This window comes from Vicugna pacos, chromosome 1 (assembly GCF_048564905.1).
Source record: "Vicugna pacos chromosome 1, VicPac4, whole genome shotgun sequence".
NCBI classification, from domain to species: domain Eukaryota; kingdom Metazoa; phylum Chordata; class Mammalia; order Artiodactyla; family Camelidae; genus Vicugna; species Vicugna pacos.
In genome coordinates this window covers 23,896,686-23,920,963 of record NC_132987.1, presented here as the reverse complement: position 1 = coordinate 23,920,963, position 24,278 = coordinate 23,896,686, and the positions used below count along the sequence as shown (strand labels likewise).

The following is a 24,278-nucleotide window of genomic DNA, read 5'->3' as shown; positions in this document are numbered from 1 at the left end:
CCTAAACACATCTCTCCAGGAAGCTGTAAAAACAGGGGACTTGTGCTCCTGCTCGCCTGTGAGTTCCTGCCTGCACAGTGTGATGCTTGCTGCCACCTGCCCAGAGCCTTTGCAAGATAACCTTTAAGTCATTGTGAGACAACGGGAGCAGGAATTATTCATCTCACTTTACCAGTGAGAAACACAAAGTCAGAAGGATAGAGTGAAATATTCAAGGTCACATATCTTGATTGATGTGGCATTTGACCTTCCTATTCCAAGATAAATCATCAATGATGGAGGCTTCTTAGTAATAACAGCTAACATGTTACTTTGTACCAGATTGTCTCACAAGCACTTTATATTTATTGACACATTTCATCCTACAACAAACCTCTAGGACAGGAACCAATGTTACCCCATTTTTACAGAGGGAGAAACTGAGGCAAAAAAGAGTTTAAAGAGTTCCTTAAGGTCTTACTGATAGTAAGGTGTGAAGCTGGAGTTCAAATTTAGGTAGTCTGGGTCCAGAGTCTGTGCTCTTATTCTCCAGCTGCACTTAAACTCACCTGCTATCCTAGGAACCCTCTTCCGGAGATGGGAGAGCTGTCCAACCAGCTTCCTGGGTCTCACAACCAGCTTATTCTGAGGAAAAAGGAAAGAAAGATGTCCCTGTCAGGGGTCAAGTTGGGGTTCAGAGCAGCCCCAGGAGAGCAGGGCAGGGTTTGTGCTCCAAGTCACTGGTTAGGGCAGGGTGTAAGGCCAAAGGCAGCAGACATATGGAGAGCTGATGAGATAAGTCAGTGGTCCTCTACCCATCAGATTCATTAAACACTTGATGACACATATTTTTCATGTCCCCCATTAGGCATTCAAAGTCATGCAGGACACAGACAAATACTCTGTGCACAGCTGCCCTATGCATTGCAGGAGGTCCAACATCTTTGGCTCCTGTCCATTCAATGCCAGTAATGCCCCTATCAAAGTGACAACTACAAATGCTCTCTCTCACAGTCTCTCCCATTACCAGTATGAACTCTGAGAGATGGGTCATTCTGTGCTGAGAATCACAGTATATACCTGTGCAAAGCCTTCAAGGATGATCTAGACTCAGGAACCACAGGCAGCTCATCTGTACCCCACTGGGGTGTACCTCGTATCTTTATGTACCTGGCATAGAAGCAATTCCCAATTCCTGAGGGCATGCCCTAGATGCCTAAGCAAGAGCTCTACTTTTCCTTCACCTCTTGTTTCACAAGCCATGAATAATGAGAGATACTGGGCTCGCTCCATGTTGCTGTAGCTTCACTGAAGGCTGAGTCCCAGGAAACAAAAATTGGAAGCAAAATGACCCTCTTACAGGAAGCAGGTAGCTGGCTGGAGTGCTGAGCTGGGCTATATCCATGGACAGATTTCTAAAGAACCACTGAGGCAGGAGCACCCCCACAGGTAACCCAAGTGAGAGAGCTGGTGAGCAGCTCTACATCAAAGTTCTTGAAGACTGTCAGAAATCAGAGACAAAACACAAATGTTAAGTCTCCAGGGCAGAAGCAAGTGTAAAATGAGAAAAAGGATCAAAAGTCAGGAAACAGATGGAGATGGAATTTAAGAGTTAGCAGGCCAGGAACATGAGTAGGGATGGTCTGGGATGACAGCCAGACTATTGTCTGTTTGGGGGTCATTATTGCTTGGGGGTGATTACTGCACAACTCTAAATATATCAAAAACACTAAATAGTACATTTTGAAAGGGTAAATTTTACGGTATGTGAATTATATCTGAATAAACCTGTTTTTTAGAGTATATCGTTGAAGAAGGTAAAAATAAAGAATGAATGAATGTGACAGGAATCTGTGTATCTAATAATCCTAAGATCCTTAGATGTTAACACAAAATCGGTGGATGTATGGAATTGAAAGTGAAATAGCATCTCCAGCCAGGGTTTCTAGCAGCCACAGGTCAGGACATCTTAGATCCAAGCGAGGAGCAGAGAGATTAAGTGCACTAGTTTTCTTAATCTGAAAAGCATAATGTTATCAGCCTTTGGTAGGTGAAAGTAAGTTTATTTTCTAGTCTGAGGTATTCAGAGTTATCAGGAACATCAAAGAAGTATTAAAAATCTTATTTTTATGAATTTAATGATATGACTCATATAAAATGATTTCTTTAAATCATTGTCTAAAAGATATTCTTGTTCTACAATTATTTCTAAACACGTATTGTAGTTGAAGGTATGTCTCAATTTTTTTTCTTACCAGTATGATGTTTAGTCATGTCTCAATGTACTGAAGCCAATCATTTAAGCAAACCTCTTAAGACTTGGCTCAGGCCTAGCAGAGCACAAATAAATATTAAAATGTAAAATAAACATATAATGGATATTATTAGATCATGTTTAGCTCATGGCTAATTTTGTGGTAGATGGTATCATATTTGTTACTGTGTCCAAGAACATTCTAAGTTTGTTGAAAATCTCTGCGGAGTAAAGGAATGGGAATGTGTAAACATAATTAAATAAAACAGTGACTTTTATCCTCCTCTTTGGATATGTACCAAAGAAATGGAGAAAAAAATTACACCACCAATTAGTATTGAAACATTTAATTTAACAAATATGTAATCAGTGTACTGTTAGCTTTCAAAATGCATTTTCAAATGTTCTTGAATCTTAATATAATTAAAACAAGCTGAAAATCAGAACAATAGGACAAACAGTATGTCCTTGGACACAATGCCTGAGCTATTTTCCATTTAGTTGGCACTCACTAAGTGTCTACTCAAGAATTCTCATAAAAGATACTATGCATTTGTCCATTAAAAATATGTAGTGAATCCAGTCACAAGCCAACCACTAAGAAGTGGCGTTATGCAGGTGCCAACTTGTATACAGTCTTTGTCCCCACTGGGCTCAGAGTCTGCTGGGAAGATAATACATGAACCTACAAAGCTAATTGTAACACACTGTGTGAGGATGATGTTAAGGAGCTGCATTGGAGAATCCATAGAAAGAATTTAACACAGTGGGGTAAAGAAAGAATAGCCAGAAGGAGTTAGAAAGACTTTGGGAGTAAGGAAGGAGCCAAGTCTCATGTAGGAGCTATCCAAGTAAAGCGCCAATATGGGAGCTGGAAGCAGAAAAGGATTCCAGAACAAGGGGATAAAACTAAACAAGGAACAGAAATGACAAACAGCATAGTGAATGGGGAGTTTGCTAGCAACTGGATTCTGATGAACACAGTGCTGGGAAGTGATGGGGGAGAGGGTAACAAGGGCAGAGGGGACATGTGTGCATTCTAAGAGGTTGGGCTTTATCCTGCATGTGTTAATGAAGCTCTGAAGGATTTCAACAATGGACTAATGGACTAAAATTTTTATGACTGTGTATAGAAAGTAGACAGTTTAAATACATTAGCAGTATTAAGGAAGAAAAAGAGGAAAATTATTTGAGAAATATTTGGAATATAAGATCTATACACAGACAACAATTAGGTTGTATGATTGTATGACAATTAGGTTGTGTGATCAGAAGTGGGTCAGTGAAAGAGATTTTTTTATCTGTAAATCATGGGTACATCTTTTTATTTTTTATTTAAATATAATTGATTTACAGTATTATATTAGTTTCAAGTATACAGCATAGTGATTTTGTATTTTTACAGATTACACTCCACTAAAAGTTACTGTAAGATAACGGCTATAATTCTCTGTGCTATACAATAAATCCTTTTTGCTTATCTATTTTATACATAGAAGTTTGTATAATCCTATATGGCTAACTTTCCCCTTCCCTTTCCCTCTCCCCATTGGTAGCCACAAGTTTATTTTCTGTATCTGTGAGTCTGTTTCTCTTTTGCTAAAAGATTCTTTGTATTATTTTTTAGATTCCAAATGTAAGTGTTATCATCTAGTATGTGTCTTTCTCTGTCTGAGTTATTTCACTAAGCTTAATATTCTCTAGATCCATCCATGTTGCTGCCAATGAGAGAATTTCATTCTATGACCGAGTTACACACACACACACCCCTTCTTAATCCATTCATCTGTTGATGGACACTTGGGTTGCTTCCATATCATGACTATTGTAAACAGTGTGGAAATGAACATAGGAATGCATTTATCTTTTCAAATTAGTGTTTTCATTATTTTTTGAATATATACCAAGGAGTGAAACTGTGGAATCATATGATAGTTCTGTTTTTAGTTTTTCGAGAAACCTCCATACTGGTTTCTATATTAGCCACACTTAACTTACATTTACAAGGGTTTCCTTTTCTTCACATCCTTGCCAGCATTTGCTGTTTGTAGGCTTTTTAATGATAGTCATTCTGACAAATGTGAGGTGATATCTCATTGTTATTTTTATTTACACTTCTAGTAATTAGTGTTGTTGAGAATCTTGTCATGTGTCTGTCAATCAACTGCATTTTTTTTTAACGTCTATTCAGGTCTTCTGCCCATTTTATGATTGGGTAGGTTTTGGTTTTTTTTTCCATATTGAGTTGCCTGAGCTGTTTATATATTTTGGATGTTAACCCCTTCTTTTTAGTGATATCATTTGCAAATATTTTCTCCCATTCTGGAAGTTGTCTTTTCATTTTATCAATTGGTTTCCTTTGCAAAGCAAGTGTTTAAGTTTAATCAGGTCTGATTTGTTTACTTTTACTTTTATTTCTTTTGCCTTAGGAAACAGATCCAAAAAATTATTGCCATGATTTATGTCAGAGTGTTCTGCCTGTGTCTTCTTCTAAGAGTTTTATGGTTTCAGGTCCTACATTTAAGTCTTTAATCCATTTTGAGCTTATTTTTGTATATGGTATGAAGAAATGTTCTAATCTCACTGTTTTACATGTAGCTATCCACTTTACCCAGCACTACTTATTTAAGGAGATATCTTCCCTGCAGATTTCCTGAATTCATTTATTAGTTCTAATATTTTTTTGGTGGAGACTTCAGGGTTTTCTGTATAAAGTATCATGTCATCTGCAAATAGTGACAGTTTTTCTTCTTCCCTTGCAATCTGGTTACCTTCCTTTTTCTTGTCTTACTGTTGTGGCTAGACTTACAATGCTATGTTAAATAGAAGTGGCAAAAGTGGACATCCTTGTCTCGTTCCTGAATTCAGACGAAAGATCTTCAGCTTTTTCACCAATGAGTATGATATTAGCTGTGGGTTTGAAATAAATGGTCTTTATTAATTTGAGATATACTCCATCTATGCCCACTTTGATGAGAATTTTTATCATGAATGGATGTTTGAATTTTGTCAAATACTTTTTCAGCATCTATTGAGGTGAATGTGATTTTTATCTGTCTTATTGTTAATGTGGTGTATCACATTAATTGATTTGCTAAGATTGAATCATCTTTGCATTTCTGGAATAAAATCAACTTCATCATGATGTATGATCCTTTTTATATATTGTTGGATTTGGTTTACTAATATTTTGTTGAGGATATTTACATTTATATTCATCAGAGATATTGGCCTATAATTTTCTTTTCTTTTTTTTTTTTTTTTGTAGTGTCTTTGTCTGGTTTTGGTATGAGGGTAGTGGTGGACTTGTAGAATGAATTTGGGATTGTTCCATCCTCTTCAATTTGTTTCAGTTTTGGCAGGTTGAATCTTTCTAGAAATTTGTCCATTTCTTCAAGTTTGTCTAATTTGTTGATATATAACTGCTTGTAGTATTCTCTTATGACTCTTTTGTATCTCTCAGTATCAGCTGTTAGTTCGTCTCTTTCATTTCTTATTTTATTCATTTGGATCCTCTCTCCTTTCTTCATGATTAGCCTTGCTAAATGTTTATCAATTTTGTTTATCCTTTCAAAAAAAAACATCTCTTGGTTCCAGTGATCTTTTCTATTGTTTTTTAAATCTCTATTTCCTCTCTGATCTTAATATTATTTCCTTCCTTCTGCTGACTTTGAGCTTTGTTCTTTTTTTAATCCCTTCAGGTGGTAGTTTAGGTTATTTATTTGAGATTTTTCTTGTTTCTTGAGGAAAACCTCTATCACTGTAAACTTCCCTCTTAGAGCTCATTTTGATGCATCTCATAGCTTTTGGAGTGTTGTGTTTCCATTTTTATTTGTCTTGAGGTATTTTCTGATTCCTCTCTGTTTCATTGCTGGCCCACTGATAGCATGTTGTTTAGTCTCCAGGTGACTGGTTTTCTTCCCATTATTCTTCCTATAATTGATTTCTAGTTTCATACCATTGTGGTTGGAAAAATGTTTGATATAATTTCCATCCTCTTAAATTTTTGAGGCTCATTTTGTGGCCTAGTATGTGATATATCCTGGACAAGGGTCCATCTGCACTTGAAAAGAATGTCTATTCTGCTGGGTTTGGATAGAATGTCCTACAGATATCTATTAAGTTCAGCTGGTCTATTGTGCCATTAATACCACTGTTTCCTTATTGATTTTCCATCTGGATGATCCATCCATTGATGTAACTGTGGTGTTAAAATCCCCTACTATTATTGTATTATTGTCTCCTTCCATGTCTGTTAATATGTGCTTTATATATTTAGCTGCTTCTGTATTGGGTACATATATGTTTACAAATGTTATATACTCTATTTGTATTGATTCCTTTATCATTATATAATACCCTTCTTTGCCTTTTGTTACAGCTTTTCTGTTAAAGTCTATTTTGTCTGATAGAAGTACTGCTACCCTACTTTCTTCTTGTTTACGTTTGCATGAAGTATCTTTTTCCATCCCCTCATTTTCAGTGTGTGTGTGTTTAGCTCTAAAGTACCTTATAGGCAGCTTATAGGCGGTCTTGTTTTTTGGGGGTTATTTGCCCCCTTTTTTAATTCAATCTGTCATCCTCTGTCTTTTGATTGGAGCATTTAATCATTGACATTTAAAATAATTATTGATAGGTATGTACTTAATGGCATTTTTATTACACGTTTTCTGGTTGTTTTTGTAGTTCTTCTCTGTCTATTCTTTTTTTTTGTTTCTTCCTTTGTGGTTTGGTGAGTTTCTTTAGTAGTATGCTTTTGTTCCTTTCTTTTTAGTTTTTGTATATCTACTGTAGATTTTTTATTTGTATTTACCACAGGGTTCATATATGTTGACCTATAACTAATCTACTTGTTTTAAACTGTTAGTAATTTAAGTTCAAACACATTCTAAAAGATCTATATTTTTTTACTTCTCTCACCCATATTTTGTCTTTTTGATGTCACATTTTCTATCTTCATGCCTATCCCTTAATTGTTTATTGTAGTTATAGTTACTTCCACAAATTTTTGTCTTTTAAATTCATTTTGGCTTATTTAAGTAATTGATCATGATCTTTTGAATTGGGATGCCACTGTCATACTCAGATGGAAAAGTCCTGTAGGCATCTGAGTTTGTGAATCTGCAGCTGAGGAGAGAGCTTTCTGTGGGAAACAGAAGTTGGGGGATTTTGTTTATGTGAGTAATCATTGAAAATATTTTAAAAGATAAGATTATCCATCTCATCTTAGCAAACAAGGATTTGCTAAGTAATGTGTCCTATGGAACATGGACATGTAAGGGTTATGTGGGAAATACAAGTTGTGAAAGAGCCAAACATCTGCAAAAGTATGAAACTCAGAAGGATGTCATGTCAGGCAGCAGAGAGCCACGGAGGATCAGTAAATAAAGACTGAATTGTTTCCACTGAATTTGGAAATACAGAGGTCATTGGTGAACTATGCCAGAATCATTTCCATGGAGAGTTGTCAAGGCAAGCTAGATTGCAACTAATTGAGAAATAAATGGGAAAGAAGATAGTAGAAATGATTTTCAGTTGAGAAGAGGAGAAAAGAGACTATGGTGGATATAGAGGAAAGTAGAGACAACAGATGACTTCTTTGGATGAGAGGAGTAAGCTTAAAGCTTGGCTAATGGAAAGAAAACAAACAAACAAAAACAAAGTTGAAGATATAGGACGTAAACAGGAGGGATTGGAGTGGAAAATTCAGAGCGACTGCCAGGACAGGAGAGAAAAGAGATAAGAGGACAGATGGTGTCTGGTGCACGTTCTCAATCCAAAAAGGAAATATCTGTTTGCTAAGGATCCACAGGTTGGCGCAGTGTATTGACAAAGGTTGGTTAGTGAAGGTGGAGTTAGTTAGACCAGACCGCCACACCTGACTTTCCAATATCCCCAGACTTTGTGTATCACCAAGCTGTAGTTGGACTCATCACAGAGCTCTCTATGACTATGGAAACATACTTGCTTGAAACCATGAGTATGAATATAATCAAAACAACTAATATCCTTTTAGCACTTAATATTTGCTATGTATTATGCTAAATCCTTTATACGCATGGTTACCTCAATCTTTCAAACAACTTAGGGTGGTAAGATTTACTAATATTTTACTGTTACAGAGAAAGACATAAATAGGGGCACACACATGTCAAGTGGCAGAGCTGGTCTTGTCTGACTCCAAATCTAGGGCACCTAACATTTACTCACTGTTCACAAAACCACCCAAAAAGCTGGAAGTACAGAAATCTAAGGGATACAGAACATTTGCAAAGATGTAAAGCTGTATTACAAAATCCTTAGTTCCAGCTGACCTGTTAAGACAGTAAAGCAGACTTAGTTCAAAGTGTATCCTTATACTCAACATGAAGATGTGTGGCACACACTCTTAATTCAACCATCAATGCAGAATGAAAGGAAGTTTTCTATGTCTTGAATATTTGTCACAAAGCAAAGATTAGAACCATCAGATAGAGCAATTAATGCTTTGTGTTTGTAAAGTTCACTTAAAAATAAGAACTTTTAAGTATTAAATGCTTATGGTATTCTTTTTCAATTTTTAAGTGACTTTATTTGGCATTTATTTTGTGTGAATGTTCCCTTCTTTTTAATGTTTTCTGTATCTAGTGTCTATAGCAGGTAGAGATCATTTTTACAAGTTATTGAAATAATCTTGTCATAATATACTGGTTCATAATAATAATAAACTATGAAAATATATTTGTTACTGAAAACATCTGAAAGTTTTAGTATCATACTATCACAGAAAATTATTCACTATTACTATGGCCACTTATTATTTAAAAGCATATAAATAAAATGTTATGGAAAATGTAGAATAATTTATTACTTCAGGAATTCCTGAGAATTCTTGGAAATTCCAATTTGTCATTCCTGAGTGATGAGTATTAGTATCAGTTGGGGATTAGGAAACATTATTCTGGATCATCAGCTTTCAAATCTTTTTAAGCAGCAGACCCCTTTATCAGACAAAATCCACCCTGGAAATAAGCAATAAAAAAGGAAAAATCAGGCTCCGGCTGAAGGAGACCAGAGAATAAAGAAACATGATTCTGACCTGAACTTTATAACGAAATTGCTGAGTGACTTGAGGGTCATCACTTTAGTGTCTCTAAGCCTTGGTTTTCTCGTCAATAAACTGTGGTTGATATAGATGTTCTAGGCCACCAGACTTGTGGGAGACAATTGAGATGTTGCTGCAGAAGGTCTTTGCAAATCTGGGATGTCTTGTCAACTGTTAGGTGCTAGGCAGACAGAGGACTTCTACACACCTGATACAATCCTTGTAATGTGACCCCCATGGGGAGAGCAAGGACTGGTACCCCAGACTCCATACCCTATCCTGACAGGTTACCTAGCCCTGCCTCCCTCCCTCCCTGCATCATGCCAGCACCTGTCCCTTTTAAGGGCTGGGGCTTCAAGATGTAAACAAGACCTTAGGTTTAAAGTGGAGTCATGTACTCCACTTTAACTAGTTCCGATCAGGCAGTAAAACACAGAAAGTTTTATCCCTCACATAAAAGTTATAGATTATAAGAAGAGGAGTGTGAATTACGAGGAAGTTCAAAGTTTGCTAAAATAGGGGTCAGAAAGTTGTATTTCCGTCTGGAACTGCCATAAAACACAGAGGAACACTTCAGTTCCCGGCTCGACTTCAGAGTGCACATCTGTAAAAGGCCAGGAGGGCCTGGATGACTCCACTTTTCCACTTGGAGGATTCGTGCTACCTCATTCCCCGGCTGAACTCACACAGAAAAAGGAATCAGTTTTGTTCATTTGTGTCTGGAGTGTTCTTGCTAAGTGGAGCTCTGACAATCCTCAGCTCAGGGAGTTCTTTTTGCGAATAACAGCTCTTTACTGAACAGTAATTGTTAATGTGTTTACTTTCCTTAACGTTTGTACCAGTTTTTAAAAAAAATATTATTATATGTAATAAAAAGCAATAAATGCTTGTTAAAATAAATGTAAATGATACGGAAGTGTATAAAGAGTAAGCTTCTTCCTCCCTCCAATTCTATCCCCCTGTGGTGATCATATCATCCCAGACTTTTCCGTTTACACAAACATGAATGCGTATGTGTAATTTAGGAGGGGTTTTTTTGGTTCTTGTTTTTGTTTTCTTAGAGAGAAGGGGCGTTTACTTGCTTCCCCCCTTTTTATGAGACCATTCTGTAACTTGCTGTTTTATCTCTACTTATAGGGGGCAGATTGTAAGTCAATACATTTTTATAATGGCTGTTCTAGTTTGTGGATGTACCATAATTTGTTTATGTGTTTCTCTACTGATGACCACTTGAATCTTTATTAAACTTCTAGGGGCTGGCTAGGGGTCATGCAGGTCTGGAATTCTGTACAATGTATTTGACAGGTGCCCTTTGTGATTGCTCATGAGGCAGCCCTTTGAAGTTTCTGAAGAGTGGTAATGATTAGAAAGTGATATATTAAATAAAAATATGTTGTTCTCCCCTGAAAATTATACTTCTTGTTTTCAGCTGTAACACATTGAGATGTAAAGTTACTTTTAAACAGCTTCAATACTTCAAGATAACTTGTCCACTATTTCATTCCTAAATCTTCTTTTTTTCTGGAATAAATATTCCCTGCTTTTCAAATGAAGCCATATCCAGACACATTCTCACTCTGATGACTCTTCTTATTCTTTTTTTTTTTTGTGGTATGATAAACTTAATTTTTTCCTTTTTTTTTGTTTTATCTGCATTTTACAATTTTTTTGCAATGAACATATATGACATAACAGTTTTTAAAGACTATCATAAAAACAAGTAGAGATACATCCAAGAAATTGTTCTTCTGAAAATGATACTGAACTCATGTTAAAAACAAATTAACAAATATCAGAGGGGATTATTTTTTTTTTTGGAAATGAGATGGTGTGGAATATTTTTTTAATTTCTGGAGCCTCAATTCTTTCTTTTTTCAATGAAGGATTTTTTGTTTTTCATTGAAATGTAATTAACATAAATATATTAGTTTCAGGTGTACATAATAGCAATTCAATATTTATATATATCTTTAACTGATCCCCATGATAAGTCTAGTTACTATCTGTCACCATACAAAGTTATTACTATATTCCCTATACTGTACATTATCCTCCATGATTTACTTATTATATAGCTGGAAATTCATACCTCTCAATCCCCTTCACCTGTTTAGCTCCCCCACCCAACTCCCTTCCCCTCTGGAAACCACCAGTTTGTTTTCTATATCTATTGAGTCTGTTTCTCTTCTGTATTATTTGTCCATTTGTTTTGTTTGTTCATTTGTTTTGTTTACAGAGTCCATATGTAAGTGAAATCATATGTATGTGTCTTTCTTTGACTTATTTCACCCTCTAGGCCCATCCATGTTCTTGCAAATGGCAAGGTTTCATTCTTTTTTATGGCTGAGTAGTAGTCCATTGACCACACACACTATACATATAAACAGATATATAAACACATATATACACACACACATATGTATCACATTTTCTTTAACCATTCATCCATTGAAAGACATTTAGGTTGTTTCCAATCTTGCCTGTTGTGAATAATGCTGCAACGAACAAGCAAGTGCAGATATCTCTTCAATATCCTGTTTTTTATTTCCTTTGGCTATATACCTAGAAGTAGGATTGTTGGATCAGATGGCAGTCCTATTTTTAGTTTTTTGAGGACACTCCATACCTTTTTCCATGTGGCTGCACCAATTGACATGCCCACCAACAGCACACAAGGGTTCTTTTCTCCATATCCTCACCAACACTTGCTATATCTTTTGATTTGCTGCCATTCTGCCAGGGGTGAGATGATATCTCATTGTAGTTTTGATTTGCATTTTCCTGAATACAAGATAAGGTGCTCAACATCAGGAAAGGTTTTTAATGTAATCAGAGACCAAATGAGGACAAAATAGTAGGACATACACTTTTTTTCTTTCTTTTTAAATTGAAGTACAGTTGATCTACAATTGGGAGTTTGAGATTTGTAAATACTAACTACTCTATATAAAATAGATAAATAACATGGGCCTACTGTATAGCACAGGAAACTATATTCAATACCTTATAGTGGCCTATAATAAAAAGGAATCTACATATATGTATATAGATATATACACAGATAAATATACACATATATAAATGAATCATTATGCTGATGACTCTTCTATAAGACACTTTCAATTCCACAATCCTATTTGAGATGAGTCTCCAGGAACTAAGTGAAACTTCAAACACATTCTGAGTATTGCAAAATACAGTAATACTAAGTGACCTGCCTTGCTTGGACTAAACATCTCCTAATGTAGGCTGCATTTGCGTCCAGCCACTTGAGATGGCTAAATCATACTGGGCATGGAGCCTACTGAACCACTTAGATTATTTATTTGGCACGAATGTTGGCAGCTTACTAATTAGGAGTTTGTTTTAAATGGATATCATATGATATAGTAAAAAGAGCTTTGGACTTAAAGTAAGAGTATCTGGATTGAATCCCTGCAAAAACATTCACAAACTCATTCAATAATATACAGTAAATGTATAAATTTATTATTTAACCTCTCACAGTTTAAGTTTTCTCATCTTTAAATCAGGCTTGATAAAGATTAAAGATGAAGTATATCAAAAGGAGTTTGTAAAGACTTGTGTGATCACTAAGTATTATTCTTTTCATTTTCATTAATTATTTTTAATTCCATCATGTGAGTTTTGCCCAACTATTTCTTTGCTAAAAGACTTTTGACAAGTGAAAGAGTTAGCAATTGTATTAAAGATATATAAGCCAAAATTGTTGGACTATATTGAGAAGTAACCAGTGTCCCGTTCATTAAGAATTAAAATTGCTTTTCTTCAAACCATAATGATAACATCATTTTTTCGATCTTAGTTGGGGAAGAGAACAATTATCCTGACTCTGGGAGAAAGATGGGTACTTGACTTTCTAAGAAGAAATGCTTCAGATCCACTTAATGCTTCTTAAGTAGTGGTGGGGAGAAGGAATAATGGGTGATGCTCTTAGCTCCTCTCAGTAATTTCAGATTCTGGTAATTAGACGTACTGGTCGGGGAATACAAAACTCTCTTAAGGTCTCAGTGCAGCATAGTTGTTGTCTTCAAAGGGCTGTGGTTCTTATCACCAATGTGTGTTGTTTACCAGACCAAACCCAGTTGTTCTGAGATGTAGAGAGTTGTTGGGGGTGCTAATACCCTATAACATCATGGCTACTACTATGGCTTGACATAAGATGAAATGAAGCCAAGATGAGCACTTTTCTAATGTACGTGGAAAGCATGACGTGTCAGGGACACTGCTGAAACACCTCCCTCCTTTGACAGAGTCCATCAGAGGAGTGATGGATACAGACTTGCGGCTAAAGCACCCATGGTAGAAAATAAAACTGATTATGTATGTGTGTGTGTGTGTGTGTGTGTGTGTGTTTCTAACAGGTGAAGCTGTAGCTTCAGAAGCTTTGAAAAGCCAAACTTAAATGCTTTTTAAATGGTGGGCAAAACGTAAGGAAGGACTGGTTTCAAGAACATTAGATGGGAAGGGATTATGCTTATAGTCTGAGGGACCAACGGTTAGAAAAATGACAAAACTTTTGCTTAAAGATGAACAGATTTACTCTTACACCTTAGAAAAGCTTCGGGTGTATTTTCACCTAGGTAGTCAAAAGAGAAAAATCATATCCCTTTTTATCACCTAACGCTTCCACATTCCGTATCCCCCATTCCTCCACCCTCTCTCACTGCCCCCCCAGAAGGCTATTCACCAAGTAAACTGAGGTCCAGGAACACGACAGCTGCCACTGAGCAGTGGCCATCTCTGCACCACAGAAGAAACAAGTCTATTCACAAAAGGTAACAAAGATAACTTAACTAAAGGAAACATAATTACTTAATTAGTAAAAATTAAGTTTACCTATGAAATTGAAAATGCCTTTTCAAAAATATTACAAGGAAATGTAGTTACAAAAGTTCTGTTGAAATTTCCTATTTCACATGTCAACATAGGGAGTTAGAGATCCAAGTACCATTAGGGTACTTGTCTCATAGAAGCTCATGTCCTCAGAAACAAGTCTGGAACTTGTTTTTTTTTGCTGTCTCAATAGGTCTGTTGGAACTGAGGATTTTGTAATACAGCTTTTCATCTTTGCTAATTACATTAAAATAAATCTAGAACACAACTTCAGGAAAGTTTTACTTTCATAAAAGTAGATCCAACAGACCTCATGACTTCCCAGGTGTAAGAGATCACATGTTTCTGAATCAATCAGTTTTGTTATTTCTGGTTTTTTCTACAGGTCCAAAAAAAGTTGTGGGTTTTTTTGTTTTTTCTTAAGTTTGTGCTTTCAAATGGAGGCACTATTCCAAGACTTGCCCCTTATTTTGATTCCCCAGGAATCCAAACAAATGGCTCGAGGTAGATGTGTTAAAAATATCTGATAAATGAAATGATGACAGAACAATGACTGGACGTGTCTTACACCTTCCTTGTTCTATTCAGAGCTCTTAAGGCTTAATTTATTAGCTTTCCAAAGTATGTATGAAAACATGTTGATATTTTTTGCTGTATAAATTCAAATTCAAACCTTCTTCAACTTTTCAAATTTTACACTTTTAGATTCTTCCCCCTTGCCAAACACCCTGCAGACTCAGTTGAAATTATTGGCACCTTTTATAATTCTAAATACCCTCTGCTTTGTGTAATATGATAATGTGAAGGAAAAGCCCAGCTGGGCTAACAAGCTAAGTCACAAATCTAAGTGCAACTGATCTGAGTTCTGCTGGGCTAACTCATAAATCTGAAGTTTAGTGTCAGTCTATTGGGCTAACGAGCTCAGTCACAAATCTAAGTGTGATAAGTGTCGGTTTACTGATATAAGTTCTGCCGGGCTAACTTGTAAATCTAAAGTTTAGTGTCAGTTTACTGGGCTAACAAGCTAACTTGTAAATCCAAGCTCAACAAGTGTCAGTAACGTGATCTGTTCCAAATTGATACGCTCCAGTGTACTGATTCCTTGCTTTTTGTTGTTTGAACCTTATTGGCTAATAGCCCCATACTTGTAATTAACCCTATAAAACCTCATGTGCACATCTTGGAGGTGCTCAGAGCTTCGGAGCAGAAGCCCCTCTGAGCCCGCCGGCGTAATAAATCTGAGTACTCCAACCCTCCGAGTGGTGCTTGTTTCTTGGCTGGCCTGTCATTTCTGTAACAATAACATTTCAAAGCATACCTAGTTGAAATACATATCAAGTATAAAATATTGCAGATTCACACTTAATTTAAAATCTAAATAGGTGAGCCATATTTACAAAATGTAATACCATTTTGGGGATTTCCATGCCAACAGTTTGCTCTGTGGGTAAATAGGAATCACAGACTTAAATGTAAACACAAAACTATAAAACTCCTAGAAACACAGGAGAAAACCTAGATGACCTTGGGCGTGGTGATGCCTTTTCAGATGCAACATCAAAGACATGACCCATGAAAGAAATCATTGATAAGCTAGACTTCATTAAACTTAAAAATCTCTGCTCTGTGAAAGACAATGTCAAGAGAATGAGAAGACAAGCCACAGACTGGAAGAAAATATTTCAAAAGACATATCTGATAAAGAACTGTTATGCAGAACATACAAAGAACTCTCAAAACTTCACAATAAGAAAACAAATATCTCAATCAAAAAATGGGCCAAAGAGCTTAACGTATATCTCACCAAAGAAGATATACACACAGCAAATAAGCATATAAAGAGATGCTCCAAGTCACATGTCATCAGGAAAATGCAAATTAAAACAGCAATGAGGTATCATTACACACTTACTGGTACGGCCAAAATCTAAACCACCGACAACACCAAATGCTTGGCAAGATTGTAGAACAACAGGAAAATTCATACATTTCTGGCTGAAATGCAAAATGCTACATCTACATTGGAAGACATTTTGGAGATTTCTTACAGCTTTGTGCTGATCTCAGTCTATCGTTGGTAGCAATGCCCGCAGCTAAAAATACCTGGAGACACTCACCTGGATCCCGGACGAGCTTCCCATGGACACCTCTTCTTTCCAAACAGTGTAACAACTGGACTGACCCTTGTGATTCTTATTGTTGCAAGACTCCCTTCAGTAATAACCATTAGGATACACTGGGGGAAAAAAAAAAAGAATGTATTACTTACAGGCCCTGGAGCGTACAAGGCATACCAGGGGGCACACAACGAGGTCACAGGTAGAGAGAAAGAGACAGGGAGAGTGTGGGCATGGGCCTGGGTTCTGCTTTAGTTAGTGTTGTGGGTGGAGGGGTCTAGGGTTTTGATGACTCACTGTTTATTGGTGAATTTAAAACATAAAGGTGAGAATTGAAGCTCAGGAAGAGAGAAAAGGTTTGGGGTGGGGGGGAGCAGCACAAATGGCCAGTTATTTAAATCAACCCGGATCTCTAGAAAAAGGAAACCTCATGGTAGGGATGTGGGGCACATCCTGGCTCTTCATCTAGTCTTGTGGCTGGCAGTGTGATTATTTGAGATAACCTCTTTGAAGTAGATGTCTTGGCAATCAAAGCTTAAGTTAGGAACTTAACTAAGTTACGTTACAGAAAGAAAAGCCAACTTGAGAGGGCTTACACTACACTTACAAAACTAAACATAATCTTCCGTGCAACTATATGACACTCTGAAAGAGACAAAACTGGAGAAAGTGAAAAAGGCTAGCGGTTCCTGGGACAGGAGTGGACACTGGGGAGAGAGAAACAGGCAGGGGCACAGAGGATTTTTAGAACAGTGAAAATACTCTATTTGATATAATAACGGATATATGTCATTATATATTTGTCCAAATGTAAGTGAGCCGGACCCCCTGGGGCCTTCCTGGATAGAGCCCTCCCCACCGTGTCCTCTGCTGCAGCTTCTCTCTGAAGTACCTAGACAACAGTATCTGAGGCACACTTCCTGAGTTGTTTTACAGATGCTAAAACCATCACCAAATGGAAGAAGTTAACTACTAGATGACCACGAGCACAGAGCCCCCCAGACCTACTGGAGCCTAAGGATTAATGCTAACCCCTGTGACATCGCCCTATTACCTCACCATCAATCAATCAGAGAACTGTGCACAAGTTGATCACATACCCTGAGACTTCCCTCCCCCGCCTTGCCTTTAAAAATGCCTCCTGAAACCCATGGGGAATTCTGGTGTTTTGAGCGTTAGCTGCCCTGAATTCCTTGCCTTGTGCCTTGCAACAAACCCTGCACTTCCCTTCACAACCTGGTGTCAACAGATTGGCTTTACTGTGAGTGGGCGAGTGGACCTAAATTTGGTCGGTAACACAAACCTGCAGAATATATAATATCAAGAGTGAACACTAAAGTAAACTACGGAATTTGGGTGATCATGATGTGTCAATATAGGTTCATCCTTCTTAGTGAAAATATGTACCATTCTGGTGAGTGATGTTGGTAATGCAGAAGGCTATGTATGTGTGGGGCAGGAGGTGTATGGGAAATCTCTGTACCTCCCTCTTAATTTTGTTGTAAACCTAAAACTGCTCTAAAAATTAGTTCTATATATATATATTTTAAAAAGCTCTGCAACTTACCCAAAAATTCACATTCCTCAATATATTCATAAAATGTCAGTAGCTGAGTCAGCAAAAAATTAAATTAGCAAATAATTCACTTTGCATACAAACACTAAACAAAAAAGGACTCCAGTAATAAGTTTTTAAATTTTTATCCACATTTAAGGATAATGATCAACTCTTAGGTCTTTAGCTACAACATTAACACTCATATCATTGAATCTAAAATCTCTTCTTCCCTGGCAAGGACACAGCCTGTGAAAAGCCAAAGGTTTACCATAGCCCTCCAAATTTCCTTTTTCCCTCTATAAAATATTCTCCTTCCTTTGTTGTGTGGGAACTTGCATGTGGCTCCCCATGGTAGCAGATCCCAAACTGCTGATCCAGAATAAACCCATCTTTGCTGGAGAAATATCTGAGTCTGTTTTAGTTCAATATTTATTAAGCCCACTTAGCTTCTCAGCCTTATGACTGAAATCAGATGTAGCCTATTAGGGTTAATTTTAATCTGTATTCTGTTAACCTATCATGTTACCATTTTTTCATTGATTTTTGTCATGCAAAATTTGATAATCCTGCTCTTCAATGTCTACCTTCATGTCACTGATACAAATGTTGGGATAAATAAAGAATCCAAGAAATCACTACCAGAGGCCAATCTCCAGGATGACAGAAATTCAATAATCAATATTTTCAGTAATTGTACCATGACAGAAGTTTGGCTACCTTGGTCTCTTATAAAGGCAGCATTCCTTGCAGAAATATTGGCAACATGGTTACCCACATCTTTCAGAGAGTCAAGTTTAGAATGCCCATAATCTTAATAATGAATTGCATCCCAAAATTTCTGAACATATGGGCCATTTTAAATTTTATTTCTGCTGGAAGTATTGAAGCCACATTGCTTCCACAATATCCCAAATGATGAAATACTCCAAAAGCGCATCCACTCTCAGTACAAACACTGGTAATTTCACCCTTGGCTAAAGTACAAGCCCCTATAAGAGTGTATAGTTTAGCCTGTTGGGCTGAAGTAGCCATAGATAAAGATGCTGCCTCAATCATATCAAGAGGAGTTGCAGTGTCATATCTAGTACAATATTTGCCATTGTCACCTTTTAATAAAGTACCATCAGCAAACCATGAGAAGTCAGTCTTACTCAAAGGAATTTCCTGCAGATCATGATGAGGAGTCAGGAGGTGGTCCGTCGGCATTAAGGGACACTGCCAGTGATGGAGAGGGAAACAGTAGCAGGGTTAAGGTTACTGCACCATAAAACAGTTAAGTGAGGAGCAGCCAACAGAATTTTAATGGAGGTGAGGTAGTTGACTGAGAAATGTTGAGTGTAATGAGACTTCAGGAGAGGTTCTACTGCATGAAGTACAAAAATGATTACAGAGGATCTCACAGTGATTTTTCTTGGTGATCTTAACCAAAAGGGCAATGGTAGCAATGTCTCTAAGGCAAGGGGGTACCTGCATGCTACAGGGTCCAGTTGCTGGCTATGAGCTCCTATGAGTCAATGATTGTCCCTATGCTTTTGGGTGAATACCCCAAGGGTATTCCCTCCTTTTCATATATGAAAAGGAAAAAGGAATCTGATAATTGGGGTGCCCTAGGGCAGGTGGGTTCATGTAATTCTCCTTTAAAGCTGGAAGGGTAAGCTGTTTGGTTCCTCCCCAAAAATTGGGTCAGAGTTGTTATTTTTCACTAAAGCATACAGAGGATTGGCCACAAGGGAAAATTTGGAATCCAATTTTGACAATATCCAACTATCCCAAGAAAACCTCACAGTTGGTATTTCATTTTGGGTTGGGGAATCTTAGGACACCACGAAGTCTACTTGAATCTAGGTGTAACCATTATTCAAGACACCCTAAATATCAAACATGAGTTTGGGAAAATTGCAATTTTTCTTTGGAAATCTTATGTCCCTTTGGGGCTAAAAGCTTTAGCAAGTGGATGATGTCTTCTTGTGAAAAGGCTTGAGATGGACAGCGAAGAAGCAAATTATCCACATATTGCAACAAAGAAGAAACTCTAGGAAACTTTACGTCATCCAGATAAGCCTTCGGGATTTGAGAGAAATAACAAGGACTCTCTATATAACCCTGACGTATTCATGTACAGGTGAACTGTTTTTCTTCCCAAGTAAAGGTAAAATGTAATGGCTAGCTTCATCAACTGAAATATTAAAGAATGCTCTGCATAAATCAATTTCAGTAAAAATTTACTTCAGGGGGGAGGGTATAGTTCAGTGGTAGAGTGTCTGCCTAGAATGCATGAGGTCCTGGGTCAATTCCCAATACCACCATTAAAAAAAAAAAAAACTTAATTACCTCCCCCCAAAATAAAAATTTTAAAAATATAAAAAGAATTAAAAAAAACAAACAAACAAAAAAGAATTTACTTCAGGTGGGAATACTAAGGTAACAGCTTGGTCCTAGAGAATCCAGGCGAAGGCTTTTCCAGCCACTTTCCAAAGAACAGCCCCTATTCCAAAGGATGGCTGAAGTGGCACAGTTTCAGTGAAGCAGTTCCTGTTCCTGAAGGAATGGGCTGATGCCTTCTCAGTCAGCCTTGGTTGAGACAGTTTGATCTCAAAATCAGATCCAAGTGAGAAACACATACAGATGTTTACATACAGAATAGGCCTTAGTGAGAAGACAAAACCTTAAAACAGATTCTAAATAAAGCCTAAAGAGCTTTAAATGCAAAGAAGGCTTGAGTCCAGGATAAAGGCGGACCTTCAAACTTCAGAGTCAGCAAGAACAGCAGCAAGCTCAATAGGCTCAATGGTGGGTATCACACCTGTTTAATCACAAGACCCAGAGCCTTGGGGTTCTTCTCTGGTCCCCATAGGGACCACCAAAATGTTGACCTACAAAAGACACACTGCCAGATAGTTCTCTAGCAACTACTGGTTTATTTGGGATCAGCAGGGAATTGCATTTCAGGGTCAGGCAAGCCATGTGCACGTCCCTGCACAACAGGGGTGCAGAAAACTTTTACAGAGAGAAAAAGGAAGTGGGGAGGGCTATAGTAAACTAAGTGTCCGTGGCTTTTCATTGGCTTGGTCCTTGCCAGGAAAGAAGGGGAGTCTTTCTTCTTGTTGGCCTTTGCTATAGTCACAGGGCACAAGAGCTCCCTGTTCTTCTCTCCTGACTCTACTTAACTGAGGTTTCTGTTTGGTTCCTTTGTCTGTCTGTCTGTCTGTCTGTCTTTCTTTCTTTCTCTCTCTCTTTTTTAACATGAAGATAATTAAATTATACAGGCATAATGTGAGTTTGTGTTTCTAAATTCAAAAATCAGTTGCCCATACAGACACCGTATCTGTAGCTTTAAAGAGCTGGTTTGATGATATTCCTATACATGTCTACTCAGATTGTATTGTAAATTGCCATGGAATGTGTTCCTGGGTGAGGCTCCCCTAAATTAGCCCTACATCAGCCAGGAACATTCCTAAGAGAGTAAAAGACTTTCATTATAGGGGCTCTAGAAAGAAACAATTTTATTACAAAGATCTTTGTTTTCACTGATGATTCCTGGACAATGTGCTAGAGAAGCTAGTTCAAAATATAATAACACTTGAGTCAAGTCCATCCATAAGGAGAAATATGAGAATGAGAAACTTCACCCTAAAACATATTATTGCTGCCATCCTGTTCATATCTAATGCTGCCCAGAAACAGAAATATTTCCCACCATCCAAATACTGTCCTCACACTAATTAGTTGGAAGGAAAGTTTATTATCTTGGTCTGTATTAAAATCCATAAACACTGTGGAAGCCATCAAGTTCTTTGACTACAAAAATTTTGAAGGGAACAGGAAGGATCAGCATTTAAAACTGTGAACAATTCACCTTACACTGTTTGCTGGCAAAACTTCAAGCCATTACTTTAGTGGCTTGAAAGAGGCTCTCTCCTACCATCTCATTTCTCTCCACACCCACCTTCAACCTGTTCTCACTTCTTATTATCTTTGTGTGCTCCTTTGTTAAAATTCTTTGGGTTCCATTTCCCTTAACCTTTAAACATAGACCTTACTGGACTAAAGAACTGAGGTCAGGAAATAAAAGGTCATATACCAAATTCTAACAATTATAATAATTTCCCTAATATACAATGGAAAAAACTGACTCCATGGTAACTAATGTTGGGGTTTAATTACCACAAATATAAGTGATTGATAGGCCAATAAAGCTACTAAAATTGGGCCTCATTAGCAGAGCCCTGTGGATTTCACTGTATTGTATAAATATCAGACCAAATACTAGAAGGTAATGAAACATTCTAAGGAAGGTAATCTCAACGTAAGGAATCTGCAATCACGGCAGACAGAAATAGCAAAGGGAAAGAAGGGTGTTCAGTCTTAGGAAGAAAATATGGAGGAAAAGTGGATAATTACTTACATGAACTTATAGGATTACTAATTAAAGTGAGAAATATATTTCTTTTTGGAACAGAGAATCAAGAAACAACAAAGATGTGTTATGGATACATATTTTGTTTAATAAAAAGAGCTTTCTGACAGTTTGGCTTACTTAGCAATGAACTCCTTTAAAATGCTATGAGCTTGTGATAATTAGGCTTTCAATAATGCTAAGGTAGCCTACATTGGAATAACTCTCCCATAGATAACTCTGGAAGAAATACGTAAACAACTATTTGAAGACACTAGAGAGCAGTAAAAATCAAACAGAAACTGTAAGGATTTGACCAGTTTAAAGAAAAGAATGATAATCACTGAGTGAGATCCATGTTTACAGCCTTGCCCCTGTGGGCATTCCCCAGTCCTCAGGGGCAGGGCAGGCAGAACTCAAGCAAAATACACTCTCATATTCACTCGCGGTGTCCATGAAGAGATTTCAGGCTGCCAGGTTCGCTGTACATTGAGGGTAATCTCAGAAAGTAGGGTGAAGAACAGTAATACCTACCTACAAACAGCCCTCAAATCCTTGGCTGACGACGAACCATGCACGTGCTAGGGAGGCTCCGATGACGCCAGAAGAAAGTAGCAGCTGAAAGGACTGAACAGAGATTTCAGTTGCTGTGCACTGCAAGGAAATAGAGGTTGGAATTTGAGTACTGCCAAGGACATATAGCTTTGGTAAAATCTTCAGGCATGTGATAGACTGGCCTTAACAAAGTATCAACCGAAGTTTCCAGAGGTTAAAGATAATCAGCCTTCAACTGCTTGCCAGAAAATAATGAATCTTCTTTCGGAGGAAGACAGAATTTCGAATCTCTACAATATATTATCCACAGTATCTCCAAAGCAGTATGTTTCACAAGACATGTTTCACTCTTGAATTATTGGGGATCATTCATGTGACCATTGTGGATGTTTGCATTCATAAACTCAATGTCTGAATCACCTTCATTAATTTAAAACAAAGCTGATACTGTACAGAAACCACAATAAAGGTGTTAAAAATTAAAAATGAAGTTTGGTGGAATTCAACACACAAAAAAGGTAATAAATAGTATATTTAGCTGTAGTTTGGGCGCCACTTTGTTTTATGCTTTCAGTACATTATTTCGGTATTTGGGTAATGTCCTGTGCAATTACTACTGAGAAATACAGTATGAATTTTTAAAATTTGTTTCACATGCATACTAGCAAATAGCATACGTACAAAGGAACATAGAAAGTTTCAGAACTCCACTCCCATAAGCCTTCTGATTTATCCAAACTTCTCCCATAGTGGGGCACTGCCAAATACTCTTCCAGTCTTAATGTAATTTACCTCTGTCCAGTTCTTAGTCTTTAAAAGGTAGGTACATCTAGATTCTCCCAGTTCCTGTCAATGGATTGTGCTCCTCCCCCATGGACCACAGACCTGAACCACATTAGTCTGAAAACACCATTAGTGTCTAATAACGGAACCTACCAAATGTCATTTTCTCCTAATGTCAGAAAACACTGGTAACATTGTTCCCGCGCCCCTCTTTCCTGGCGTCCCTCCCTCCATGCCCCCAACATCAAATTGGCTCCTCCAATCCTGTGGAAAAGAAAACCGCCTGGGCCCCGCGCCCGAGTGTTTCCAGCCAGCACCGCCTCGCCAAGGCCAGCTCTCCAAGCCAAGGGCCTGGGGGAGGGACACATGCAAATTATCAGGGCTCTTGCGAGAGAGGTTTCTTCGTTTCCTTTCCTCTCCTGAAATCTCCTCAAAGCCCTGCCTCACAGGCTCTAGAACGTGCCTCTCTGATTAGAAGCAACCGCTGGCTTGCTCTCTTTCTTCACCTCACCTGAGAACAGTGACTACCTGCTTTTTCCTCATCTCCGGTCCTCGGAGTTCTTCACCTGGAAGCCGGCTCCAGAGGCGGCCCGCGCCTGCCCCTCAGCTCGACCCGCGGCCTCGCAGCTCGGCGCGCGGGGGCGGGGCGGGGCGAGGCGGGGGCCGGCGTCCCCGGGAGGGTCCGAGCCCTCGGG

At 37.8% G+C, this 24,278-nt stretch overlaps 1 long non-coding RNA gene across 1 annotated transcript; it reads right to left on the bottom strand.

The window, feature by feature from the left end:
• LOC140695717 (uncharacterized) lies at nucleotides 1-24,273 on the bottom strand. Its single transcript, XR_012071554.1, has 4 exons — nucleotides 24,095-24,273; nucleotides 22,780-22,899; nucleotides 16,292-16,410; nucleotides 1-624 (listed from the first exon to the last, which is right to left on the bottom strand). It is a non-coding gene; the product is annotated as an uncharacterized lncRNA (long non-coding RNA).
• Nucleotides 24,274-24,278: the final 5 nt, after the last annotated feature.